The 15,780-nt window shown below is 48.2% G+C and overlaps 1 protein-coding gene across 3 annotated transcripts in view; it reads left to right on the top strand.

The window, feature by feature from the left end:
* LOC106561726 (tetraspanin-18) overlaps positions 1-15,780 on the top strand; it is a 102,659-nt gene that overhangs the window by 40,964 nt on the left and 45,915 nt on the right. The gene's annotated exons all lie outside the window — the stretch shown is intronic.

The raw sequence follows: 15,780 nt of genomic DNA, 5'->3' as shown, positions 1-15,780 counted from the left end.
CTTTTATTATAAATAACGTTCACTCCCTAATCAGAGATAGTTCAATATTAAACTTATCATGCATGCACACTGAAATATGACATTGAAAAATCCACATTGTTGATCCTCATTGACCTCATGCTAATCACTTCAGCACTTCGGTTTATTCCATTTATTTTCACTTTACAGCTCCCAAAATAAACCCCTTCCAAATGTTTTACATCAGACTATATTCCGTAAAGTTAAGAATTAATTAAATAATATTTACTCTCTCATATGTGAGATTATTAATCAATTAATTCTGGACACTAGAAAACTCCAATCTTTGCTGTCTGGCCTTCTGTGATCCACATTCACAGTGTTTTCCAGTAGCGCCGGGCTGTCGGAAAAGCCGATTACAGACTCTTTTTCAGCTGGCTACTTTTTCCACTTAAATTAACTAGGCTACTTTTCAATTCTCTAGTCAGAAAAAAAAGTATTCTAGCGATCTATTGATAGGACAGGTCGCCTGTCAGTCACAAAGTGAACGATGATTTAACAGTCTGCTGTCTGTCCCGCCTCCCGGTAGGGCAGTGTGAGTTTTGTATGCTGTGATTGGTTGGAGTCAAATTTCTTTACATCTCTGTGAGTGAATTTCAGGGCTCTACACTGCAACCATAAATATGCGCCTAAAAATATATGTTTAATAGATGTTTATTAGATGTTAAGTAGATGTTTAATATATGTTGAATAGTTGTTTAATAGATGTTTAATAGATGTTTAATAGATGTTAAGTAGATGTTAAATAGATGTTAAATAGATGTTTAATAGATGTTTAATAGATGTTTAATAGATGTTTAATAGATGTTTAATATATGTTGAATAGTTGTTTAATAGATGTTTAATAGATGTTTAATAGATGTTTAATAGATGTTTAATAGATGTTTAGTAGATGTTTAGTAGATGTTTAATAGATGTTTAGTAGATGTTTAGTAGATGTTTAATAGATGTTTAATAGATGTTTAATAGATGTTAAGTAGATGTTTAATAGATGTTTAGTAGATGTTTAGTAGATGTTTAATAGATGTTTAATAGATGTTTAGTAGATGTTTAGTAGATGTTTAATAGATGTTTAGTAGATGTTTAGTAGATGTTTAATAGATGTTTAATATATGTTTAATAGATGTTTAGTAGATGTTTAATAGATGTTTAATAGATGTTTAGTAGATGTTTAGTAGATGTTTAATAGATGTTTAATAGATGTTTAATAGATGTTTAATAGATGTTAAGTAGATGTTTAATAGATGTTTAATAGATGTTTAATAGATGTTAAATAGATGTTTAGTAGATGTTAAATAGATGTTTAATAGATGTTAAATAGATGTTAAATAGATGTTAAATAGATGTTTAGTAGATGTTAAATAGATGTTTAATAGATGTTAAATAGATGTTTAATAGATGTTAAATAGATGTTTAGTAGATGTTAAATAGATGTTTAATAGATGTTAAATAGATGTTTAATAGATGTTAAATAGATGTTAAATAGATAGTAAGGTATGAGCATGTGCGAGACCAAACAGGTTTTTCTATTTGGCTGGCTACTCCCATACCACCCCATAGCATCCCATACCACCCCATACCATCCCATACCATCCCATACCATACCATCCCATCCCATACCGTACCAGCCCATACCATCCCAGCCCATACCATACCGTACCATACCATACCATCCCAGCCCATACCATACCATACCATACCATCCCAGCCCATCCCATACCATCCCAGTCCATACCATCCCAGCCCATACCATCCCATACCATACCATACCATCCCATACCATACCATCCCAGCCCATACCATCCCAGCCCATACCATCCCATCCCATACCATCCCAGCCCATACCATCCCAGCCCATACCATCCCATCCCATACCATCCCATACCATCCCATACCATCCCATACCAGCCCATCCCATACCATACCATACCAGCCCATCCCATACCATCCCATACCATACCATCCCATACCATCCCATCCCATACCATCCCATCCCATACCATACCATCCCATACCAGCCCATCCCATCCCATACCATCCCATACCATCCCAGCCCATACCATACCATACCATCCCATCCCATACCATACCATCCCATACCATCCCAGCCCATACCATCCCAGCCCATACCATCCCATACCATACCATCCCATACCATCCCATACCATACCATCCCATACCATCCCATACCATACCATCCCAGCCCATACCATCCCATACCATACCATCCCATACCATCCCAGCCCATACCATCCCAGCCCATACCATCCCATACCATACCATCCCATACCATCCCATACCATACCATCCCATACCATCCCATACCATACCATCCCAGCCCATACCATCCCATCCCATACCATCCCATACCGTCCCATCCCATACCATCCCAGCCCATACCATCCCAGCCCATACCATCCCATACCATCCCATACCATACCATCCCATACCATACCATACCAGCCCATCCCATACCATACCATCCCATCCCATCCCATACCATACCAGCCCATACCATCCCATACCATACCATACCATACCATCCCATACCATACCATACCATACCATCCCATACCATCCCATACCATCCCATCCCATCCCATACCATACCATACCATATGAGTGGTCCCGTGTGGCTCAGTTGGTAGAGCATAGTGTTTGCAATGCCAGGGTTGTGGGTTTGATTCCCATGGGGGACCAGTACGGAAGAAAGAAAAATGTATGAAATGTATGCATTCACTTCTTTAAGTCGCTCTGGATAAGAGCGTCTGCTAAATGACTAAAATGTAAAATGTATACCATCCTATCGATCATGTTTTGTGGTGCAAACCTATTGACATGTTTTCCTACAGGGACTTAATCTTGGACCTCTTCCAAACGTCTCAGTTTCCATTTTACCTTTCGCCTCTCTCTCTCCCTCTTTCTCTCCCTCCCTCCCACTCTTTCTCCCTCCCTCCCTCTCTCTCTCTCTCTCTCTCTCCCTCTCTTTCTCTCTCCCTACCTCTCTCACTCTCTTTCTCCCTCCCTCCCTCTCTCTCTCTCTCTCTCTCTCTCCCTCCCCCTCTCCCTCTCTTTCTCCCTCCCTCCCTCTCTCTCTCTCTCTCTCTCCCTCCCTCCCTCCCTCCCTCCCTCCCTCCCTCCCTCCCTCCCTCCCTCCCTCTCTCTCTCTCTCTCCCTCCCTCCCTCCCTCCCTCCCTCCCTCCCTCCCTCCCTCCCTCCCTCTCTCTCCCTCCCTACCTCTCTCACTCTCTCCTTCCCCCTGCCTCCCATAAGTCAAGATGATGTGATTGTGTAAACTCCCTTTCCCACAGCCTGGGTCTCAGCAAGGCAGTGTGTTCTCACAGTGTGTGTGTGTGTGTGTGTGTGTGTGTGTGTGTGTGTGTGTGTGTGTCTCAGGGTAGGCTACTTAACCTCGGCCCCGTGTTCCCAAAAACATTCCCTCTTGGTGAGGACCAGTTGAGGACCTGTCAGCTCACACCCATTTCCCCGGACCGCCTTGTTAATGACAGCCCAAACTATTTATGCCTTTGTTTGAGGCACTTATCCCTCCGTTCCTGATAAGTTTAGTGTTTTTGTAATGTTTAGTTTTCCCAGGCTGGGAGGGAGGGATTGATCGCTCTGATTTCCCCGGCCCGCCGTATTGAATGAAACAAAACAAAACAACCTTTTAAAGGCCCAGTCCTTAACACGTTTTTTTCTTCTTCTCTCCAGCAAATGCCATTAATTGAGATGAGCCTATCTATTGGAGGTTGCACCTTTAGGGACCTCTGTTTGTGGCGCTAGCTCCCTTCATATGTCATCCGTTTTGTGTTATTGTGTGTTTTTTTTGTGCAGTGCTGAAACATACAGCAGTTTTGTGTTTTTTTTTTTAATGTTTTGTTTTTCCAGGCAGGAACGGAAGGAATTTATTGGGAAGTGAACTTTCTTTCTCACAGTTGGCTGTAGCTGCCTGTTGTCCTCTAGCTCCCTATATCTCACTATGTTCTCGGCTCGTAGGCCCTGCCTCGTAAGATTACATCTCATTTCTCTGAGTGCTCTTTGTGTAGAAGCCCAGCGTGATTTCTGAGTTATGGCGTCTCCTCGCTCGCGGCATCCTGGTGGTGGAATGAAAAGTCCCTAAAAGCCGATCCTCGCCTTTTTTAGAATTTTCATGAGATTGTTGCCTAAAGGCACTGGAAAATGTTCAGCGTTCAACCCCTTTTTCCATTCCTCCTCTTTCCTTCAGCTGGTTGCCTCTCAGACGCACTACGACTCAGGGAACTAAGAGAAGCAGGATTCTCATCAAACAAATGTATTTCAATCAAATCAAATGTATTTATGAATCCCTTTTTGTTTTTTTTACATCAGCAGATGTCACAAAGTGCTTGTACAGAAACCCAGCCTAAAACCCCCCAAAACAACAAGCGATGCAGATGTAGAAGCACCTTTTGGATATCTTTCAACTCCTTGCCTATTGGAGGCTTGATCTTAGAGTGAACCAAGGGATTGGAGGGAGTGCAACTTCTAGGTTGTCCACCCATTCTGCCCAGAGTAGGTGCAAAAGGGCTTTGCTGATGACATTTCACTTCCTTATGTTATAAAATACTTTTTTTTTTTACCGAGACACATGTGATTCTTCATGTTGTAATAAATAATTCAGTGGGTTATTTTTGTAACATATCATTAACATGATGTTTTTTTTTTTAAAGTCGGATTTCGTAACCTAATCCATTCCGATAATTAGCACTGAGCGCTGTTGACAGAGTGGCACAGCTTTATCGCCAAAACTTTTGAGGATTTTATATTTGCGCGTCACGTCTTCCATGTTGTTTCAGTGGGTCGCAATGAGCAAAAATAGACTGACACGAGCTGAATTAAATGTGAAAGGCTTTGAAAATAAAAACTCTTGGTGTACTGCTCAGTACTCCGTTTACATTTCACAGAGATACGCTTGTTTTTGTGAGAGTTCTTTTAAAAAAGAACAGGAAGTTCGCAAATATGAAAATACTACATGTCATGTATCAAAATCGATATCTATCTTACCTTTATATTGTTTTATGTCCTCCGGATTTGAGAAGAAAGATAACAAGTTCAATGGTAAGCCTGTCCGGTACAGCATCCAGCCTAGCTGACACCGTGGTGTTTTCTCATACAGCATCCAGCCTAGCTGACACCGTCCTGTTGTCTCGTACAGCATCCAGCCTAGCTGACACCGTCCTGTTGTCTCGTAGGGCATCCAGCCTAGCTGACACCGTCCTGTTGTCTCGTACAGCATCCAGCCTAGCTAACACCGTCCTGTTGTCTCGTACAGCATCCAGCCTAGCTGACACCGTCCTGTTGTCTCGTAGGGCATCCAGCCTAGCTAACACCGTCCTGTTGTCCGGTACAGCATCCAGCCTAGCTGACACCGTCCTGTTGTCCGGTACAGCATCCAGCCTAGCTGACACCGTGGTGTTATCTCGTACAGCATCCAGCCTAGCTGACACCGTCCTGTTGTCTCGTACAGCATCCAGCCTAGCTGACACCGTCCTGTTGTCTCGTAGGGCATCCAGCCTAGCTAACACCGTCCTGTTGTCCGGTACAGCATCCAGCCTAGCTGACACCGTCCTGTTGTCCGGTACAGCATCCAGCCTAGCTGACACCGTCCTGTTGTCTCGTACAGCATCCAGCCTAGCTGACACCGTCCTGTTGTCTCGTAGGGCATCCAGCCTAGCTGACACCGTCCTGTTGTCCGGTACAGCATCCAGCCTAGCTGACACCGTCCTGTTGTCTCGTACAGCATCCAGCCCAGCTGACACCGTCCTGTTGTCCGGTACAGCATCCAGCCCAGCTGACACCGTCCTGTTGTCCGGTACAGCATCCAGCCTAGCTGGCACCGTCCTGTTGTCCGGTACAGCATCCAGCCTAGCTGACACCGTCCTGTTGTCCGGTACAGCATCCAGCCTAGCTGGCACCGTGGTGTTATCTCGTACAGCATCCAGCCTAGCTGACACCGTCCTGTTGTCTCGTACAGCATCCAGCCTAGCTGACACCGTCCTGTTGTCCGGTACAGCATCCAGCCTAGCTGACACCGTCCTGTTGTCCGGTACAGCATCCAGCCTAGCTGGCACCGTCCTGTTGTCCGGTACAGCATCCAGCCTAGCTGACACCGTCCTGTTGTCTCGTACAGCATCCAGCCTAGCTGACACCGTCCTGTTGTCTCGTACAGCATCCAGCCTAGCTGACACCGTCCTGTTGTCTCGTACAGCATCCAGCCTAGCTGACACCGTGGTGTTATCTCGTACAGCATCCAGCCTAGCTGACACCGTCCTGTTGTCCGGTATAGCATCCAGCCTAGCTGACACCGTGGTGTTATCTCGTACAGCATCCAGCCTAGCTGGCACCGTCCTGTTGTCTCGTACAGCATCCAGCCTAGCTGACACTGTCTTGTTGTCCGGTACAGCATCCAGCCTAGCTGACACCGTCCTGTTGTCCTGTACATCATCCAGCCTAGCTGGCACCGTCCTGTTGTCTCGTACAGCATCCAGCCTAGCTGACACCGTCCTGTTGTCCGGTACAGCATCCAGCCTAGCTGACACCGTGGTGTTATCTCGTACAGCATCCAGCCCAGCTGACACCGTCCTGTTGTCCGGTACAGCATCCAGCCTAGCTGACACCGTGTTGTTGTCCGGTACAGCATCCAGCCCAGCTGACACCGTCCTGTTGTCCGGTACAGCATCCAGCCTAGCTGACACCGTCCTGTTGTCTGGTACAGCATCCAGCCCAGCTGACACCGTCCTGTTGTCTCGTACAGCATCCAGCCTAGCTAACACCGTCCTGTTGTCCGGTACAGCATCCAGCCTAGCTGACACCGTCCTGTTGTCCGGTACAGCATCCAGCCCAGCTGACACCGTCCTGTTGTCTCGTACAGCATCCAGCCTAGCTGACACCGTGGTGTTATCTCGTACAGCATCCAGCCTAGCTGACACCGTCCTGTTGTCCGGTACAGCATCCAGCCCAGCTGACACCGTCCTGTTGTCCGGTACAGCATCCAGCCCAGCTGACACCGTCCTGTTGTCCGGTACAGCATCCAGCCCAGCTGACACCGTGTTGTTGTCCGGTACAGCATCCAGCCTAGCTGACACCGTCCTGTTGTCCGGTACAGCATCCAGCCCAGCTGACACCGTGTTGTTGTCCGGTACAGCATCCAGCCTAGCTGACACCGTCCTGTTGTCCGGTACAGCATCCAGCCTAGCTGACACCGTCCTGTTGTCCGGTACAGCATCCAGCCCAGCTGACACCGTCCTGTTGTCCGGTACAGCATCCAGCCCAGCTGACACCGTGTTGTTGTCCGGTACAGCATCCAGCCTAGCTGACACCGTCTTGTTGTCCGGTACAGCATCCAGCCTAGCTGACACCGTCTTGTTGTCCGGTACAGCATCCAGCCTAGCTGACACCGTCCTGTTGTCCGGTACAGCATCCAGCCTAGCTGACACCGTCCTGTTGTCTCGTACAGCATCCAGCCTAGCTGACACCGTCTTGTTGTCCGGTACAGCATCCAGCCCAGCTGACACCGTCCTGTTGTCCGGTACAGCATCCAGCCTAGCTGACACCGTCCTGTTGTCCGGTACAGCATCCAGCCTAGCTGACACCGTCCTGTTGTCCGGTACAGCATCCAGCCCAGCTGACACCGTCCTGTTGTCCGGTACAGCATCCAGCCTAGCTGACACCGTCCTGTTGTCTCGTACAGCATCCAGCCTAGCTGGCACCGTCCTGTTGTCCGGTACAGCATCCAGCCTAGCTGACACCGTCCTGTTGTCTCGTACAGCATCCAGCCCAGCTGACACCGTCCTGTTGTCCTGTACATCATCCAGCCTAGCTGACACCGTCCTGTTTTCTCGTACAGCATCCAGCCTAGCTGGCACCGTGGTGTTATCTCGTACAGCATCCAGCCTAGCTGACACCGTCCTGTTGTCCGGTACAGCATCCAGCCTAGCTGACACCGTGGTGTTATCTCGTACAGCATCCAGCCTAGCTGACACCGTCCTGTTGTCTCGTACAGCATCCAGCCTAGCTGACACCGTCTTGTTGTCCGGTACAGCATCCAGCCTAGCTAACACCGTCCTGTTGTCCGGTACAGCATCCAGCCTAGCTGACACCGTCCTGTTGTCCGGTACAGCATCCAGCCTAGCTGACACCGTCCTGTTGTCCGGTACAGCATCCAGCCTAGCTGACACCGTCCTGTTGTCTCGTACAGCATCCAGCCTAGCTGGCACCGTCCTGTTGTCCGGTACAGCATCCAGCCTAGCTGACACCGTCCTGTTGTCCGGTACAGCATCTAGCCTAGCTGACACCGTCCTGTTGTCCCGTACAGCATCCAGCCTAGCTGACACCGTCCTGTTGTCCGGTACATCATCCAGCCTAGCTGACACCGTCCTGTTGTCCGGTACAGCATCCAGCCTAGCTGACACCGTGTTGTTTTCCTGATTCATTTCACTAAAACAAGGTTGAACATCTGCTCTGGAGTTATGAGTGTGTGTCAGGCTTGGTTACCTTATCTCACCACACAGACTGACGAACATGACGACGAGGTGAACATGGACCCAGAGGTGATTTGGGAGGGTTATTTGGCACATGTGCCGGTTTACAAGGCCGTCCCAGAGTGTGAGTCCCTGTGGGCCCCTGTGGACCCCCCCTGTGGACCCCCCTGTGGACCCCTGTGGACCCCCCTGTGGACCCCCTGTGGGCCCCCGTGGACCCCTGTGGACCCCGTGGACCCCTGTGGACCCCCCTGTGGGCCCCTGTGGACCCCCTTGTGGGCCCCTGTGGACCCCCCTGTGGACCCCTGTGGAGTCAACATACACCAGGGCCGTCTCAGGGTAGGAGGGCTGATCCAGGATCAGGTCCCCTCTCTTATTCATTATGATCAGTGGGACTCTTAGCACTAATAACCCAGCGGGACTTAGTAACCCAGCGGGACTCTTAACACTCGTAACCCAGAGGGACTCTTACCACTAGTAACCCAGCGGGACTCTTACCACTAGTAACCCAGCGGGACTTCGTAACCCAGCGGGACTCTTACCACTAGTAACCCAGCGGGACTCTTACCACTAGTAACCCAGCGGGACTTCGTAACCCAGCAGGACTTCGTAACCCAGCGGGACTCTTAACACTCGTAACCCAGCGGGACTCTTACCACTCATAACCCAGAGGGACTCTTACCACTAGTAACCCAGCGGGACTCTTACCACTAGTAACCCAGCGGGACTTCGTAACCCAGCAGGACTTCGTAACCCAGCGGGACTCTTACCACTAGTAACCCAGCAGGACTTCGCAACCCAGCAGGACTTCGTAACCCAGCGGGACTCTTACCACTAGTAACCCAGCGGGACTTCATAACCCAGCGGGACTTCATAACCCAGCGGGACTTCATAACCCAGCAGAACTTTGTAACCCAGCAGAACTTCGTAACCCAGCGGGACTCTTACTACTCATAACCTAGCAGGACTTCGTAACCCATCGGGACTTCGTAACCCATCAGGACTTCGTAACCCAGCGGGACTTCGTAACCCAGCGGGACTTCGTAACCCAGCAGGACTTCGTAACCCATCAGTACTTCGTAACCCAGCAGGACTTCGTAACCCATCAGGACTTCGTAACCTAGCAGGACTTCGTAACCCAGCAGGACTTCGTAACCCAGCAGGACTTCGTAACCTAGCAGGACTTCGTAACCTAGCAGGACTTCGTAACCCAGCAGGACTCTTACCACTCATAACCTAGCAGGACTTCGTAACCCAGCAGGACTTCGTAACCCAGCGGGACTTCGTAACCCAGCAGGACTTCGTAACCTAGCGGGACTTCGTAACCTAGCGGGACTTCGTAACCTAGCGGGACTTCATAACCCAGCAGGACTTCGTAACCCAGCGGGACTCTTAGCACTCGTAACCCAGCGGTACAGGACCCCTAACCCTCATACTTCTTAAGCGATGGCTGTGAAAGTCAACAGGGATCACTAGTGTTGTCACAGTGGGCAGTGGCCATAAAACGCGCACCACAGTACTGTCATGCCAGTGTATTAGTCGGTGCCATCGTCATGCTACGAGCTGTCATAATGGCCCCTGCCGGCCAGCAGGTGCTGCCTGTGAAATTAGACAGGGTATTAGATTATTGTGTCAAAGTGGGCACAACACACTTGGTAGTGTCATGTCACACAGTGTAACCACATCATTGCCACGCTGTGAGCTGGCATATGGTCGCCAGGCTAATCACGCGGTGCTGTACTGTCACATTGTCTCCAACCTTTGTCAGAAGAACATGAATGTCTCTACACAAAGAAATAAAGAGGAGGATTTTAAAACTCCTGGAACATGTTCTTCTTCCACTCTAGTTTCTGCCTAAATCTCAGGCCTCTGTTAGTTATCCCTGATCCCTGAAGTCAGCGCAGTCTCTCTATTTAAAGCAGGGTCTTATTTAAATCGGATCCTGACACATCACAGCAGGGGGATGTTGGTTAGACCATGTTGAGGCAGAGAACACCCTAAAGGTTCACCACCAGAACCAAGAACCATAGAGATGAAACGGTCATCGTTACCATATAATTTACAGTGCATTTGGAAGTATTCAGACCCCTTCTCTTTTTTCCCACATTTTGTTACATTACGGCCTTATTCTGAAATGGATTAAATAAATAAAATCCTCATCAATCTACACACAATACCCCATATTGACAAAGTGAAAACAGCTTTTTATACATTTTTGCAAATGTATTAAAAAAAAAAAAAAACAGAAATACCTTATTTACATTAGTATTCAGACCCTTTGCTATGAGACTCAAAATTGAGCTCAGGTGCATCCTGTTTCCATTAATCTTCCTTGGGATGTTTCTACAACTTGATTGGAGATCACCTGTGTTATATTTAATTGATTGGACATGATTTGGAAAGGCACACACCTGTCTATTTAAGGTCCCACAGTTGACAGTGCACGTCAGAGCAAAAACCAAGCCATGAGGTCAAAGGAATTGTCCGTAAAGCTCTGAGACAGGATTGTGTCGAGGTACAGATCTGGGGAAGGTCCCCAAGAACGCAGTGGCCTCCAGCATTCTTAAATGGAAGAAGTTTAGAACCACCAAGACTCATCCTAGAGCTGGCCTTGGTTAGGGAGGTGGCCAAGAACCTGATGGCTCCAGAGTTCCTCTGTGGAGATGGGAGAACCTTCCAGAAGGACAACCAACTCTGAGGCATTCCACCAATCAGGCCTTTATGGTAGAGTTGCCAGACATAAGCCACTCCTCAGTAAAAGGCACATGACAGCCCTCTTGGAGTTTGCCCCCCTGGTCTGATGAAACCAAGATTGAACTCTTACTCCTGAATGCCAAGAGTCACTTCTGGAGGAAACCTGGCACCATCCCTACGGTGAAGCATGGTGGTGGCAGCAACATGCTGTGGGGATGTTTTTCAGCGGCAGGGACTGGGAGACTAGTCAGGATCGAGGGAAAGATGAACGGAGAAAAGAACAGAGAGATCCTTGATGAAAACCTGGTCCAGAGCCCTTAGGACCTCAGACTGGGGTGAAGGTTCACCTTCCAACAGGTCAACGACCCTAAGCACACAGCCGCGACAATGCAGGAGTGTCTCTGAATGTCCTTGAGAGGCCCAGCTAGAGCCCTGACCTGAACCCGATCGAACATCTCTGGAGAGACCTGAAAATAGCTGTGCAGCGACACTCCCCATCCAACCTGACAGAGCTTGAGCGGATCTGCAGAGAAGAATGGGAGAAACTCCCAAAATACAGGTGTGACAAGTTTGTAGCATCATACCCAAGAAGTCTGTAATCGCTGCCAAAGGTGCTTCAACAAAGTACTGAGTAAAGAGTCTGAATATTTATGTAAATATGATATAAAACGTATTTTTTAACCTGTTTTTGCTTTGCCATTATGGGGTATTGTGATGTCATTATGGGGTATTGTGATGTCATTATGGGGTATTGTGATGTCATTATGGGGTATTGTGTGTAGATTGATGAGGGGAAAAAACGATTTCATCAATTTTAGAATAAGGCTGTAACGTAACAAAATGTGGCAAAAAATGGAATGCACTGTGTATAGAAAGACTCGCGAGATGTTTTGAAGTCTTGCAAACCTTTTGGCACTATGTTCCCGCTGTCATCTTGTGGGTTTTGTGTCATAAACAAAAATAAATAGAAATATGTAAATTTCCCCAAAACTTTACTGGCCATCTCTTCTGTACACGCTACAATTGTTGTTGTTTTCACTGGAAAGCCCTGTCTCTGAGATGACCTGAACCCAACCCTCCCCTCCTCCTGTCCTCCTCTCTTCCTGTCCTCCTCTCCTCCTGTCCTCCTCTCTTCCTGTCCTCCTCTCTGGGCTCAAAGTGGTGTTTGTTTAGCTGTGGTAAACCTCTGACAACCTCAAAGCCCAGAACAGACCAGAACAGACCAGGACGGATCACTAAAGAGCGAAACACTCTCTGGCTCTGCGGGACCATCTGCCACTCAACTTCATAATTAAAACCAGTAGAAAACCTTGGTGTTTTCGCTCTTTCAGAAACATGCCTAATTTTCTAAAAAGGGTCTTCTTGCCTGCCCGTGTATATTACATCACAGACTGCCCGTGTATATTACATCACAGACTGCCCGTGTATATTACATCACAGACTGCCCGTGTATATTACATCACAGACCGCCCGTGTATATTACATCACAGACTGCCCGTGTAAATTACATCACAAACTACCCGTGTATATTACATCACAGACCGCCCTTGTATATTACATCACAGACCGCCCATGTATATTACATCACAGACCGCCCTTGTATATTACATCACAGACCGCCCATGTATATTACATCACAGACCGCCCGTGTATATTACATCACAGACCGCCCTTGTATATTACATCACAGACCGCTGCGCTCCAGCAGGTATATTTCACTAGTCATCCCCATCGCCAACTCCTCCTTTGGCCGCCTTTCCTTCCAATTCTCTGCTGCCAATGAATGGAACGAATTGCAAAAATCACTGAAGCTGGAGTCTTACATCTCCCTCACTAACTTTAAGTATCAGCTGTCAGAAAAGCTTACCGATCATTGTACCTGTACACAGCCCATCTGTAAATAGCCCACCCAACTACCTCATCCCCATATTGTTATTTATTTTTTGCTCCTTTGCACCCCAGTATCTCTACTTGCACATACATCTTCTGCACATCCATCACTCCAGTGTTAATGCTAAATTGTAATTATTTCGCCACTATGGCCTATTTATTGCCTTACCTCCCTAATCTTACTACATTTCCACACACTGTATATAGATTTGTCTATTGTGTGATTTGACTGTACGTTTGTTTATCCCATGTGTAACTCTGTGTTGTTTGTGTCGCACTGTTTTGCTTTATCTTGGTCAGGTCGCAGTTGTAAATGAGAACTTGTTCTCAACTAGTCTACCTGGTTAAATAAAGGTGAAATAAAATAAATACACAAAACAAAACAGGGAATGCTTCCCTGTTAGCTGAAATGTCAGAGCACATACATTGTACTGGGAGAGTTGACAGAGGACTGCTGAGCTACCAGAATACTGTAGAAGGTACAGGCTACAGCAGTGCTGTCCACACACTGCAATACATAAAGAACAGGAGTCATTGGACCGGTACAGCAAAGAAATAAGAAATGACTTATTTACCCCACACCCAAACAGATCCTAGTGCGTTTGTTAATCATTCATAAAGACCTCTATGTGTTGAAGGACACCCCGACTAACCCCAGTTAGTGCATTAGGCCGTGTGTGCCTGGTTCTCATCGTTCAGGAGAATCATGCATACTTCTCTGTACCCCCCCCCCACCCCCCTTTACACCAAAATCAATCCCTCTCCTTTCTTTCTTTGTCCCCTTTCCACTCCCTATTTTAAGAGTCAGTTATTTAGACCAATCGTGGCTTGGAAGAAAAACTTGGGATTAAATTTATTTTTTTAAATATATAAAAAAGAGCAGAAAATATCCACTGCAGTTCAACGAGCTAATTCTGTAGGTATCAGCCTATCAGAGACTGTACAACTTGTGTCTTCCTGTTACAGTGAGCAGATACGATCTACGGTGATCTGGATAGGAAGGAATGCCATCGGAGGGCGTCTCTCAGACTCGGCTGAGGTCTCTGATGCTAATCCAGGATTGTCTGAGACTGTAATAGTAGGGTTTCCTACACGTTTAATGATCTGTTATCTGACACCAATGCTCTGTCACACCTGGAGTCCACTAGTGGACTGTTGGTCTTGACGGATGGTGAGGGTTGTGTACGAGTTCCCTCCATTCCTGCTACTGACAGGCTGCCTCAGCTCTCAGCTCTTTTGAGAGTTACTCAGTCAGTCAGTGTGTCATGGTCTCGGTGATGATTTTAAGGTGTGTACCTCTGAAGCTCTATAATGGTGCTTTAGGTTCTAGCGTCAATGGAAATGGTTAAAGTGCTCCTGTTTAACACCAGCTTGCAGGGTTGTGGGTGGGGAAGAAATAGGGGAGTGTTTAACAACCCCAGCCCCTTCTCTGTCTGTGGTAATGAACTCTTACCTTGGGGGAGGGAGGGAGGGAGGGAGGGAGGGAGGGAGGGAGGGAGGGAGGGAGGGAGGGAGGAAGCTGCTTCTAGCTCGCTGTGTTTTTGTAACCCTCTCTCTGAACAGCCTGCCTCCTAATTGTGTCCCGCGGGCCCCCAGCCTCTCAACATCAGTGTTCACAGCCTTTCCTGTATCTCACAGTTATCCTCCCCTCTCCCTCCCTAACCCCCTCCAACCCTACCCCCTTCAGCCCGATCCGACAGTGATCCTTACCCCTCCCTCCCCCAACTCTACCTCCTTCAGACCGATCCGACAGTGGTCCTTACCCCTCTCCTTCCTCTCTCCCTCCCCTCTCCCTCTCTCCCGAACCTCCCCCCCCAACTCTATCCCCTTCAGCCTGATCCGACAGTGATCCTTACCCCTCCCTCCCTCCCTCCCTCCCTCCCTCCCTCCCTCCCTCCCAACTCCCTCCCTCCCTCCAACTCTACCTCCTTCAGCCCGATCCGACAGTGATCCTTACCCCTCCCTCCCTCCCTCCCTCCCTCCCTCCCTCCCTCCCTCCCTCCCTCCCTCCCTCCTTCCGTGATCCTCCCCTCCCTCCCTCCCTCCCTCCCTCCCTCTCTACCTCCTTCAGCCCGATCCGACAGTGATCCTTACCCCTCTCTCCCTCTTTAATCGCTCTACTTCAAAGATTTACTGTTGTTGTGATGCCCCCCAGGCCCTCCCCCTTCTCTCCTCTCTCCTCTCTCTCTCCTCAGAGACACAGCCTGGGTTAGGGTTAGCCTGAGGGTTCATGGGAAATGGGATAGAGTTGGAGAAAGAGTGGAATAGCAGGAGGGACGCAGTAAAAAAAGGTGGTGGGGTAGTGAAAGACAGGGAGGAAAAGGGTAAAGAAAAACACCAACAAGTAGCTGACGGTGTGGCTGGTCTTTGTAACCGTCGTCTGACACATTTGGTCCTGGTGTAATTAAAGAAGCCAGTTAGAAGCCAGATGTAGAAGATCAGCAGCCATGACACCCCTCATCTAAATGGCTTACAGGGCGATAAGGAAAAAACCTGTGAGATTGCGGTCCCCTGAAAAGGCCTGGGGGGGATTACTTTGATGCTGATTGAAGTTGATGTGGCCTGCGTCTGTCCTTCTCTTTTCCAAGCTGGAGGCAGATGTTAACCAGGTCTCTCCTGGTAACAGGTTCTTCTTGCAGGGGTTCTGACTAGGCTTGGGTGATATACCGTATATACTGTA

Source organism: Salmo salar, chromosome ssa10 (assembly GCF_905237065.1).
Source record: "Salmo salar chromosome ssa10, Ssal_v3.1, whole genome shotgun sequence".
Lineage (NCBI taxonomy): Eukaryota > Metazoa > Chordata > Actinopteri > Salmoniformes > Salmonidae > Salmo > Salmo salar.
The sequence above is the reverse complement of the archived record's forward strand: the minus strand, read 5'-3'. Positions and strand labels throughout refer to the sequence as shown.